Source organism: Ovis canadensis, chromosome 19 (assembly GCF_042477335.2).
Source record: "Ovis canadensis isolate MfBH-ARS-UI-01 breed Bighorn chromosome 19, ARS-UI_OviCan_v2, whole genome shotgun sequence".
Taxonomy (NCBI): Eukaryota; Metazoa; Chordata; class Mammalia; order Artiodactyla; family Bovidae; genus Ovis; species Ovis canadensis.
In genome coordinates this window covers 54,996,753-55,010,528 of record NC_091263.1, presented here as the reverse complement: position 1 = coordinate 55,010,528, position 13,776 = coordinate 54,996,753, and the positions used below count along the sequence as shown (strand labels likewise).

General features: G+C 39.9%; 1 protein-coding gene across 16 annotated transcripts in view; it reads right to left on the bottom strand.

Annotated features, from left to right (window-relative positions):
* The window catches only part of FHIT (fragile histidine triad diadenosine triphosphatase), a 1,561,686-nt gene that overhangs the window by 1,378,051 nt on the left and 169,859 nt on the right, over window positions 1-13,776 (bottom strand). The gene's annotated exons all lie outside the window — the stretch shown is intronic.

Sequence of the window (13,776 nt, the reverse complement as noted above, 5' to 3'; positions counted from 1 at the left end):
CCATCTCTCCTGCTCCTCCTCTTAGCTGCCAACAAGGTGCAACACAGCAACCCCTGATTGCCTTTTTCCAGGCCACCTTTGAGAGCATCTCCCTTGGACTGACCAGGGCAGATAACACCAACTTTTTGGTCATGGTTCAAGTCTCACGGATACATGCATCCCTAACAAGTACTCAGTCCTAAGATGATCCACCCTGTCAGCCAGTGCTCTGTCATTTAATAAATTCATAGTGCTATTTATCTTGGCTGCAAGAGAATGAATTATTTGTATATTCAGAAAGTCTCCTACCACCTTTGCTCCTCTCCATTATCATAAAAGTTAAAATTATTTATTTATGAACCAAATAATTTATCTGAACGTTTTAACAATGCACTAGCACTTACAGAGGTTTTTATTTCAATTTTGTTAGAGATACAGTGTCAAATATCACTTCAGTACAAGTTGTTCTGGTTTCTCTCAGTATCTAATAATATATGGGGTTCCATTTTGGCCTTGTATAATTAACACAAAAGCATAATGGACTTTCAGCAATCCTGGAGAAAATGGCAAGTGGGTATTAGCAGTAATTTATTTGCGGGATGCAAGGCTTTGATCAGGACATCCAAAACTACTCCAAAAGAAAAGGGAAAGAAAAGAAAAAGAAAAATACTCCTTAGAGACAAGAGCCATCAAGAAAGAGGCAAACAGTCTCACAGATTGTTGTTGGGGATAGAGAATGTGCAACATTTCTGGACTGTAACCTGACAGTATGCATCAAATGTTCATGGCTCTAAAATGTTCATTTCTTTGATCCATTATTTCAAAGACTGTATCCCAAAGAAATAATAAAAGCTGTGCCCAATGATATAACATGTATGGATGCTCATCTACAGTGTTACTTCCCATGTAAAGAAACTGAGAGGAACACACAGGTCTACAAATAAGGGGCTTGTTTAACACATTTTATCTATAAAATGGATTGCTATACCATTATTAAAAAAGATGTCCCCGAAGAATTATACTTTAATAGGGAAATGCACAAAAACATGCATGCTATAAACTTATGTGGAACAGTAAAATGCAAGACAGCATATGCAGTCTATATCCAATATGTCAATCATATATATTTGCAGGCATTTTTATGTTTTTATACATTATTCCACATAGAAAGCAGTCAGTAAATATCTTTGAACATGGTATGGTGTATAGAAATACAAAAATGAAATACTCTGAAACGTTAATACCAGTATTGGCTAAATAGTAGAATTCTGGGTGATGCTTATTTTCTTCCGTGTATCATACTCCTATATTTTCCAAATTGCCTTAATCCACATATTATTTCTATATACCAAAAATATTATATAATTACTATGTGCGTGCGCTCAGTCGCTCAGTTGTGTCCAACTCTTCACGATCCCATGGACTGTAGCCCACCAAACTCCTCTGTCCATGGAATTTTCCAGGCAAGAATACTGGAGTGGGTTGCCATTTACTTCTGGTATATAGTTGTTGGGAGAAGTAAAAGAGAAGTCCCGAGTGCCTATTCAACAGTGACTTATCCCTCTCCTTCCTTTCTTACAGAATCTGACTCTGGTTTTGGTCAGTTCTTGGCAGCCCACACCCCTACCCAAGGACATAAGATTGGGACCTACCCAGCCCTAGGTTTGAAGCTTCAATAAACTAGTACAATCACTCTCCATGAATGGTAACTTCATTCTTCTTGAAATTGTTTTATGGTATAGTTTTAGAAAGCTGGACAATCAACTAGGAGGGAGAACTGTTAAGGAGCTTCTCTGAAAGTTTTCCTCACTCTTAAGAAAACAAAGGACACATCAAAGGAAGAGTCTTCCTCTCCATTTCTTGTCTTCAGACAGGCTCTTTGAAAATGTCTGGAAACACCCTAGCTAACTGGGGCTATAAAGGGAACCAAGAGAGCAACACTTGGCATTGGAAAATATCTCTTTGGCATGTGGATTATCTGAAAGCAATCAAGGCCCAAAAGACTAAAGAAGAAACTATGGCCTTCTTCCTAAATAATTTAGCTTGAGGGCTAGTTCAGACTAGGGCTATCACTAGAGCTATGCAAAGAATATGGGCCAGGTGTGGTGAGGGCAGGGACTAGACAGCAGAGTCCACTTTGTGTTCCATTGTCTCTGCCTGGCCCAGCAAACATTTGTTTACCTAACATTGTTTTTTTCTCTCTATGTCAATTGCTTTCCCCCTCTTGTGAATTTCCAAAGGACTACTCCCAACACCCTCTTTTGTCTTTAGCTGAAGATGCTATTTAAGGTGAAGGGTTTGGCCATTTGGGCAAGTTACTCAGTTTTCCTGGGTCTCTCCCATGTACAGATGTTGTTAAACTTTTGTTTGATCTCCTCCTGTTAATCTGCTTCATACCCATTTAATTCTTAGGTTAGTCAGAAGAACCTAGAAGGGAAGAGGAAAGCATCTTCTTCCCCAACAGGGTTAAGACTGTAAAGAAAAATACCTGAGAGTGCAGCAATAAAAGAAAGTTCTCTGGTTCTCAGTAATTTTACTGCTAAATTCTAGAAAGAGACTTTTCTAGATTTTCCATCTGTATGGTAACATTTTTCTTAAGTCAGTTAAACTGGGATTGCTGTTACTTCCATCTGAGAGAAACCCAAGTGATACTGAAAGCAAAACTGCCAAGCCCAAGACAGAGGGCTGTATAGAACACATGTAAGTCTTCCCTTTCTCCTATTCTTCAAACTGACACACAAGATGCACAACAGATACTTGTTCATAAGTTTTACATGCAGTTGATAGGGAAGGTGACAAGAAAGAAAAGGGTAGATAGACCTTTCCCTGCCTCTCAATACTTTGGCCATGATGCAAAGCTGATGCAGAAAGCCGACTGACTGGAAAAGACCCTGATGCTAGGAAAGATTGATGGCAGGAGGAAAAGGGGGCAATAGAGGATAAGATGGTTAGATAGCATTACCAACTCAATGGACATGAATTTGAGCAAACTGCAAGAGATAGTGAGGGATAAGAAATTCTGGCCTGCTGCAGTCCATGAGGTCACAAAGAGTCAGATACAACATAGTGACTAACAACAACAACCGCCTCTCAAAGTGTGCACACAGGACCCAGTTCCTCTAATTGCAATAAAGAGGTCCTAATAAATGATAAAGTTTTCAAGGAAAGATTTGTTCTGCAACAGATTTTACCCCACTACAAAGGAATTCTAGGTCTTCTCAAGAAATCTTGAATAACACAGAACTCCTCTAATCCCTGCCTTCCGTAGGTCTTGAACAACTGTCCAGAGGCCATGATTTTGTGAAAGCTTCCCTAGATAGATGGGAATGGATGGAGAAGGCGCTATTAGATTAAAAAAAAAAAAAAAAGCACTTGCTACTTGAATATGCATGATCTACCTTAACTGTGAGTCTTAATCAAGTAATGAAGACTGACAGGCTCCTTGGCCTATGGGACTCTATGATAATAAAACATACACTCCTCTAAAAATGACACAGTTAAGAGTAAAGTGACTGGACATTATTTAACTCTGCGTCACAAACTGAACAACCTCCTCTTGCCATATTCTTTTGCATCTGATCCTCATGAGGAAGAATAAACCAGCCTGAGATATGTTTAGATGTTTTTTTCTTTTAGTGAAAGAATAAAATATTAATATTTTTAAAGTCTGGAACATTACCTGTAATTTGGGTCTAATATCGAAAAAGTACATACAACTCCAAACTCAGCAACACCATATGAGCAATGCAGAGCATTCATAAGTATGCAAGCCTTTGGAGGTCAGGGTGTGTGTTTCCTTTTTAGGAATATTGCTCCGCAGCCCAGAATATGGCACTCAATAAGAGGGACTAACAGTATCCTGCTGGCCTGCTCTCATGTGTCATCTTTGCTGCATTTCCAGTTAAAGGCGTGACTGTAATGCTGGCAATGTAAATAATGGAGGCTGAAGCAGAGGCAGCTCCAAGGACACAATGCAGAAACTGCCACAGTTTGTCAACATCACTGGCACCCAGCTCTTCATTACCTCCTTGAATAGGGTCAAAGTAGTTAAAGCGATGCTGTAAATACTGACTAAAATAAAGCAGCTGTTTATTCTTGATTTGCAATTGGGTATTTATAACAAACAAGTAGCGTTTCCCAGGCATGGGTTATTAGGCACGAGAATGTAATTGATATTAACCAACTTTCAGGCTCCAGTAACTTTTTCTCACTGCTTGTCAGTTTAAATTTTTTTTAAGCATAAGTAGTGCATGCCAAATGGAAAACAGGAGGAAGAACAAACAAAAGCCCTTAAGCCTTCAAAACTAAGTGAAAAACAACTAGCCTGTTCATCCCATAGACTCCTTTAGACATTTGCTATAAACACAGGAGAGCGTGCCACGGAGTCTTCTCTTTTTGAAAGGGTATTCCTTTTTTTGAAAAAGAGACAGCTCTAACTGGAATCGTGTTTTTCTTCAGAACTGGAACAGCATGAAAGAGACTCTGACATCACTAACTGTGCACCTCCCATAGTACAACAGAGGTGAATATTGGTGATGCACAGGCCAAATACATTCCATTGTTCTGCTTCATTTAAACCATACAGTAATGGCTGACAGTGTAGTAAAGTTTTAAAAATTCAACATTTGTAAAATCTAGAGATTTCATTCAAGAAAAAGGATGGAAGCTCTGACCCCACAGGAACCAAACTCCCCATAACAATAAACCTCTTGAGCTGCTTGGGGCTGCTCCGGCAGGGAATGCACTCTGCAGTTTGTTTTACTGGCATCATCCGCTACAGCCTCCCTGTAGGTCAAATGTCAATTGCCTCCCTTCTTATTTGTAGTGTTATTTTTCTTATGGTAAAAATCGAAGGAAATATTTCATGCCAGTATATCTTGATCATAGGTAGGAAAGCAAAAGATGAGCTAAGAGGACTGTTTCAAGAAAAATGAAGAGATTACAGTTCTTTGCAGAAGTACAGAACTTCCTCCCTAACCTCCTTTGCTCAGTAACAGAATCTCCCCTGCTGGCCTCTAAATAGCATTTGAATGGGTGACCCCTTATGAAAAGTGTCAAGCTTAAAGTTCTGCAGAAGGAATGCCAGACACATAGAAAAGCCAGGCTAGGTTCCTTCTCAGACAAAAGCAGTCAGCCCAAGAAGGGAAAAGCAAGTGATCCACTTTTTAGAAAAACTGAGTAAATAGCAAGCATGGTATGGAGGACTAGGAAGGATAAAGGAGGGCCCAATGTTCTACCAAAAATGTCTTAGCCTCTGACCAAGGTCCTTTCAGAGTAAGCGAGAGACAGCAGGAAGCTGCCTTCACTCTCTGAAATCTTCTAAAAGTCCATGTCCAGTCTAGAGCTATAATTCTCACTGCCTGAGTGGTTTTATAATCTCTCTTTCCTCCTGCAAACAGAGGGGTAGGGCTGCAAAGGAGTTTTGCTTTTAATAAAATCAATAAATAAACACACGTGTACACACATGCTCAGAAAATAATATTTGATGGCATCCACACCCATAGGGGATTTCATAGAGAAAAATTTTCTGGTAACCAAAAGTACTTAAAGTGTTCAGTTCAGTTCAGTTCAGTTGCTCAGTCATGTCCGACTCTTTGTGACCCCATGAATCGCAGCACACCAGGCCTCCCTGTCCATCACCAACTCCCAGAGTTCACTCTGACTCACGTCCATCGAGTCACTGATACCATCCAGCCATCTCATCCTCTGGCATCCCCTTCTCCTTCTGCCCCCAATCCCTCCCAGCATCAGAGTCTTTTCCAGTGAGTCAACTCTTTGCATGAGGTGGCCAAAGTACTGGAATTTCAGCTTTAGCATCATTCCTTCCAAAGAAATCCCAGGGCTGATCTCCTTCAGAATGGACTGGTTGGATCTCCTTGCAGTCCAAGGAACTCTCAAGAGTCTTCTCCAACACCACAGTTCAAAAGCATCAATTCTTCAGCACTCAGCCTTCTTCACAGTCCAATTCTCACATCCATACATGACTACTGGAAAAACCATAGCCTTGACTAGACAGACCATAGTTGGCAAAGTAATATCTCTGCTTTTGAATATGCTATCTAGGTTGGTCATAACTTTCATTCCAAGGAGTAAGCGTCTTTTAATTTCATGGCTGCAGTCACCATCTGCAGTGATTTTGGAGCCCAAAAAAATAAAGTCTGACACTGTTTCCACTGTTTCCCCATCTATTTCCCATGGGGTGATGGGACCAGATGCCATGATCTTCGTTTTCTGAATGTTGAGCTTTAAGCCAACTTTTTCACTCTCCTCTTTCACTTTCATCAAGAGGCTTTTTAGTTCCTCTTCATTTTCTGCCATAAGGGTGGTGTCATTTGCATATCTGAGGTTATTGATATTTCTCCTGCAATCTTGATTCCAGCTTGTGTTTCTTCCAGTCCAGTGATACTCATGATGTACTCTGCATAGAAGTTAAATAAGCAGGGTGACAATATACAGCCCTGAAGTACTCCTTTTCCTATTTGGGAACAGTCAGTTGTTCCATGTCCAGTTATAACTGTTGCTTCCTGACCTGCATATAGATTTCTCAAGATGCAGGTCAGGTGGTCTGGTATTCCCATCCCTCTCAGAATTTTCCACAGTTTATTGTGATCTACACAGTCAAAGGCTTTGGCATAGTCAATAAAGCAGAAATAGATGTTTTTCTGGAACTCTCTTCCTTTTTCCATGATCCAGCAGTTGTTGGCAATTTGATCTCTGGTTCCTCTGCCTTTTCTAAAACCAGCTTGAACATCAGGGAATTCACGGTTCACGTATAGCTGAAACCTGGCTTGGAGAATTTTGAGCATTACTTTACTAGCATGTGAGATGAGTGCAATTGTGCGGTAGTTTGAGCATTCTTTGGCATTGCCTTTCTTTGGGATTGGAATGAAAACTGCCCTTTTCCAGTCCTGTGGCCACTACTGAGTTTTCCAAATGTGCTGGCATATTGAGTGCAGCACTTTCACAGCATGATCTTTCAGGATTTGAAATAGCTCAACTGGAATGCCATCACTTCCACTAGCTTTCTTCATAGTGATGCTTTCTAAGGCCCACTTGACTTCACATTCCAAGATGTCTGGCTCTCGGTGAGTGATCACACCATCGTGATTATCCGGGTCATGAAGATCTTTTTTGTACAGTTCTTCTGTGTATTCTTGCCACCTCTTCTTAATATCTTCTGCTTCTGTTAGGTTTGTGCCATTTCTGTCCTTTATCGAGCCCATCTTTGCATGAAATGTTCCCTTGGTATCTCTAATTTTCTTGAGGAGATCTCTAGTCTTTCCCATTCTGTTGTTTTCTTCCATTTCTTTGCACTGATCACTGAAGAAGGCTTTCTTATCTCTTCTTGCTATTCTTTGGAACTCTGCATTCAGATGCTTATATCTTTCCTTTTCTCCTTTGCTTTTCACTTCTCTTCTTTTCACAGCTATTTGTAAGGCCTCCCCAGACAGCCATTTGGCTTTTTTGCATTTCTTTTCCATAGGGATGGTCTTGATCCCTGTCTCCTGTACAATGTCACGAACCTCATTCCATAGTTCATCAGGCACTCTATCCATCAGATCTATGCCCTTAAATCTATTTCTCACTTCCACTGTATAATCATAAGGGATTTGATTAACATCATACCTGAATGGTCTAGCAGTTTTCCCTACTTTCTTCAATTTAACTCTGAATTTGGTAATAAGGAGTTCATAATCTGGGCCGCAGTCAGCTCCTGGTCTTGTTTTTGTTGACTGTATAGAACGTCTCCATCTTTGGCTGCAAAGAATATAATCAATCTGATTTCAGTGTTGACCATCTGGTGTCTGATGGTGTTGCCCATCTGATGTACATGTGTAGAGTCTTCTCTTGTGTTGTTGGAAGAGGGTGTTTGCTATGACCAGTGCATTTTCTTGGCAAAACTCTTAGTCTTTGCCCTGCTTCATTCCGCATCCCAAGGCCAAATTTACCTGTTACTCCAGGTGTTTCTTGACTTACTACTTTTGCATTCCAGTCCCCTATAATGAAAAGGACATCTTTTTTGGGTGTTAGTTCTAAAAGGTCTTGTAGGTCTTCATAGAACCATTCAACTTCAGCTTCTTCAGCATTATCGGTTGGGGCATACACTTGGATTACTGTGATATTGAATGGTTTGTCTTGGAGAGGAACAGAGATCATTCTGTCGTTTTTGAGATTGCATCCAAGTACTGCATTTTGGACCCTTTTGTTGACCATGATGGCTACTCCATTTCTTCTGAAGGATTCCTGCCCGCAGTACTTAAAGTGTTGGGACTCCACAAATATGAAATGATATAAGGTTAGGAAGACCACTGCATAGAAACAAACTGAAAATGATAAACTCTTCATAGTGTCACAAGAAGTGAGTAGAACACACAGTCTTTTTCACCAAACTCTAGAGAAAAAAACCCAAGGAAACCTGTTAACATAACTGAGAAAGTTAAAGAGCAAAGTAAGGAACAATAGTATATTAATTTCCTACTGTGTACCAAGCACTGTATAAACATTTTAACATGTTTTGATAATAAATAATACTTTTTTGTTGTTCATGCATTCATTAAATAAGTATTTGTTCACTGCCTTCTATGAGTCAGGCATCTTTTGGGATCTATAAAGTTAAATACATGGTTTTCCTTTTGTTAAGTTTGAATCTCACAAGGAGACAGACTCAGATGAAAATAATACCGGTTATAAATATGATAACAATGACACAAAAGTGAAGTCGTTCAGTCGAGTCCTACCAGGCTCCTCTGTCCATGGGATTTCCCAGGCAAGAATACTGGAGTGGGTTGCCATTTCCTTCTCCAGGAGATCTTCCCAACCCAGGGATTGAACCCGGGTCTTCTGCATTGTCGGCAGATGCTTTACCATCTGAGCCACCAGGGAAGTCACTAACAATGACACAAGGAGTTAATAATGGCTGTCTTTCAGTATGTACTCACTAAGTGATAGGAACTGTACTAATAATGTGCATTACTTTTCATGTAATGCCTCATAAGTGTCCTATAATCAAGACACTAATATCATCTTTATTTTACAGAGAAGAAAAGTGAGCCATGGAGAAACAAAGTAACTTACCTAAGGTTATGTAGTTAACAAGCAGAAAATATGAGATTTAAACACTGCTTGTTTTCTACAACAGATCAACAGAGCATCTGTTATATCAGCCCGACACCAGCAAAAGCAGATATGCCAAGGACAACAGAAGCACAATGGAAGGCTCTTACATGCTTCTTAACTGGCAAAGCATCTTCCCATCTAGAAAGCAAGTTTCCAGAATTTATCAGCCTCAAGAGGCAGAAAATAAAATTGGCTTTTAAAATGACTTAGTTCAAGGTGTGAATGTCAGGGATGCAAATAGCTGGTAAAGGAACTTGGGATGGACCAATAGGCATCTTGTGTATATTGTTTCTAATCCCCACAGTACCACGTGAAAGAACCCTACAGAAAAGAACAAAGGGCTCGGAGAGGTCAAGTGATTTACTCAAAGGTCATAAATAGTAGAGATGTGTCTTGAATTTGCAACAATATAACTCCAAAATCAATACTTTCTCCCTTATACAAAGTGTAAAGTATCAGGCCAAGTCTCTCTGCAAATATTCACCATGACTTTTTCTATTCTTTATTCATTCAAAACCAATTTATTCTGCACATACAAGGAACATAGGAACATCCTCATTATTTGACAAGTAAATCAAGGAGACATATTTGTGGATATTTATAGACACTTATAGGCAGGACAAAGAAGGCTGGATGTGTTTATTATTTAAATAAATGCTGTGAATGCAGGCACTTTGCCCTGTTGTTCACTCTCACACACCTGGAATGCAGTCTAAAACTAACAAACATCTGTTGAATAGAAGAATAAATGAAGACAGTACAAACTTATGGGAGGATTAACTCTGACTAGAGTAAAGAAGAGAAAGCCTCCTAGAGAGATGACACTGAGTTGGGCCTGGAAGAATGATGAGGTATGGACAGATGAGAAATGAGATGACAGGAGCTGAAGGCTGATGTCTCAGGGTGAACACGGGTACAGGAGCACGGATGTCATGGAACCTTTGGGTGATGAAGTTCAGACAGCCTAGAGCACAGCACAAATGAGGAACAAGAGTGAGAACTAAGGTCAGGAAGGGTCACAGGGCACCAGTCTGCACAGAGCCTTTAAGCCCACAGTAAAAAACACAGGCGGGATTTCCCTGGTGATCCAATGGTTAAGAATCTGCCTGCCAACGTAGGGTACACGGGTTCAATCCCTGGTCCCCTGGTCCAGGAAGGCCCCTCCTGCCACGGGGCAACTACACCTGTGTGCCACAACTCCTTAGCCCACATGCCTAGAGGCCATGGCTCTGCAACAAGAGAAGCCACCACAATGAGAAGCCTGCCCATCGCAACTGGAGAGCTGCCCCAGTTCGTTGCAACTAGAGAAAGTCTAAGCACAGCAACGAAAACCCAGCACAGCCCAAAATAAATACATAAAAAGAAACATGAGAAAAATATTTAAAAAGAAAAAGAAAAGAAACACGGGTGGCCACCGGAGGTGGGAAGTAGTAATATGTCAACTTTGGGTACCAGAAGGAAGATGTTGCCCCTATTTAAATCATTCAATGGTGCCTCACTGTCCTTAGACTAATCCTAACTGCATAACCCACTTTGCAAGGCCTTGTAAATCTCTCTAGCCTCATCGCTTTGAGGAATTGTCATTGCTACAACTCTAGAGTGAACCTTAATCGTTCTCCTCCTGGCCTTTGCATGGGTTGGTCCTTCAACCTGGAAGACTGCCCGTTAGTCCTCCACCTCTTCAGTTGGCCGAGTCCCACTACTTATCTCAGAAATCTCAACTCAGAAGATACTGGCCTTTGGGAGTCCTTCCTCAATGCCCCTACATCTGGACACCTTATATCCTACACTTTGTCCATCTCACAATGTATTCTGAGTGTTCTTACCTCTCTCCTCTATCACTGCCCACTATGAGGGCAGGAACTATCTTTGTTAGATTCCAAGCACCTTGCAAACAGCTCAGCACATGACAGGTACTCAATAAATATCTTGGAAGTAACTGTTAGGCTAGTGAATTGACTAACTGATGGACTGATTACTGTTGAGAATATTGAGTCTGGGAGAGCCCTAGGAGTTGCTGCTGTAGTCCAGGGGAAAACTTCTCCTCCTTATATAGGCTCAGAAGCATTTATTAAAGTAGGCACTTTGCTAAATGGGGAGACTGGAGTCACTCATTGGTCAAGGGAGACAGCAAATCAGAGAAAAGCAGGACCAGCAGGCAGTTGCTGGGGAGACCACAATTCCACAGGATGATGAGCCATTAGCATGCAACGCTGGGTAATCTGATTTTCATGACAGACAGATTTATTATGACTTCTAAATATATAAATTCCAGGTTATGCTTTACAGCTAACCTAACAACCTGATATATGTGTCTGACATCCCATCTTAGAATCAGATTCCAGCTTCTAATTAATTTTTACTCACCCATCGCTATAACTAGAGAGGCAGAAAATCCCAGTGGGATAAACAATAGACAAAGTATTAGTGGTTCGCATTTTGTGGTGCATTTTCCATCCAACACTGAGTTTCTTTTTACTTTGCTACACTCCTCTCCCTCTGAGAAATGAGTGGAGAACCTGGCACGGAGCTGATGGTCATTGTTTCTATTCAGTAATCAACCCCTACCTCTACTCCTACTCCTCACCCTCCACTCCCATCCCCTCCCACACACACACAAATTAGAACGACACAATGCTACTCAGTCTGAAGATCTAACATTGCTGAGGTGATAACACACATCTCACTTTCTCCAATAATACTTTTATTATTTAACTGTTAAAGCCAAGTTGCAAACTCCATGAAGAGCTGACTTCAAACCAGTAACAATGTTCCTAAAAGCTGAAAGTCTTTTCTTGTGGCTCAGATGGTAAAGAATCTGCCTGCAATGCAGGAGACCCAGGTTTGACCCCTGAGTTGGGAAGATGCCCTGGAGAACAGCATGGCAATATCCACTCCAGTATTTTTGCCTAGAGAATTCCACAGACAGAGGAGCCTGGAGGGCTACAGTCCATGGGCTCACAAAGAGTCAGACACAACTGAACTTTCACTTTTCTTTCAAAAGCTGAAAATGCTGTCAACAGCTTTTTATATAATCTCAACAACATTCATAATTCACTCACACCCAGACACTCTTGTAAAACAGAAATCAGGAAGAGTTTTATAATCTGCTGATTTCTTTAAAATGAGCCTCTGTAAGTCTGCATTTTGTAAGGTAATACTAATATATGCAAGTCATTTTTAAAACATTTTCTTCCATCTCCTTTCCCCAAATAGGAAAGCCAACATAGGCACAACAAACCAGGTGAGTTTTTGTTTTTTTTTTTTTTTGAAAAAAGCTGGTCACCTTCAATTTTTTTAATTGCTTAATAATTGAGTTCTCATTACGCATCAGGCACTGTTTTCAGTATTAAATGCATTACATCCTCCCCCAAATTCTATATGGCATCATAATTTTCCCCTTGTGACATATGAGGAAACTAAGGCACACAGGTTTAAAGAGCTGCTTGCAGTCACAAAAACTGGTAAGCTGAGATTTAGATTGAGGCTGATGGCTGAGGCTTTCCCACCTTGATCTTAACCAACATACTGCCTCAGGGACTGAAGAGAGAGCTTACTAAATAAATAATAGTATAAACAGCCGAATGTGTTTGCCAAAGCCATAAATCCAAACTACACAATCAACCTCACATTGAGAACACCACCGTGTTTCTGGCTTTTTGTAAACAACTTTAAATAAATTTAGACACCAGCCTGTTTACCTGCCGCAGGATGGAATATGGACTAGCAAAAGAAAGACATTCAGCAAAGAACTTTGCCTGATGGACATCATGAATCACAAAGACTGCCAATTTGAGTTTCACAATAAACACTGAAAATAGGAACATGCAAAAGAATCTAAAATCTCCTCATTTTGTTACAGTATATGATTTCTAAATCTCCTGTGCCTATCCAATTTATTTGATAGCATGAAAGATGCATTATTAAAGGCATATACACACACTCACAAACCCCAGACTATCAGAATTATTTTGTACTCAATTTGTCTTCCGCTGGGCCCTGAAAATATTTTTTAAATTGGAATCACATAATTGCAAATAGAGGTTCATTCACTTCCCCTTCAGGATATGTAATAGTATATTTACATTAACAAAACTGCATAGTCACCTTGCAAAATCAAATTTAAATATTCAAAGTATTTTTAATTCTCCCCCCACCCAAAAGCTTACATTTGAGAATGGAACATGTTCTGTACACCAGTAAGTAATCACATGAAATAAATAAAATTTTTAATTAAAATTATCACCAAAACCTTTAAACTATTTCTCTTTTTTTTCTGAAATAAATTTACACCAGAATTAAACTCAGACATACATTTGTGAGAACACATGGAACATTCATGTTACAACTAACCTATATGGCTGATTTGTAATTTTTAGAGTCTTTTAATAAAACTGTATTTTGACTCCAATGCTATTTAGTTAGGGCTTTATAAAATATTTAATTATAAAATAAGATCTACAATGTTCAAATGAAACCACACACAATATAATCAAATCCCTGGCATAAAGCCATTCAATGTATCATTCCGAGGTTAGTTTTCTGGGCCCACTCCAGTTTAAAATAGCTTCTCCAGTAACACCACACTGCCCTTTCTCCCCTTTGTCCTCAGAATTATTAGAGCATAATGTAACTCTTTTGCAAGCCTTAGGAAAATATTATTGGAATGCATGGCAAAGA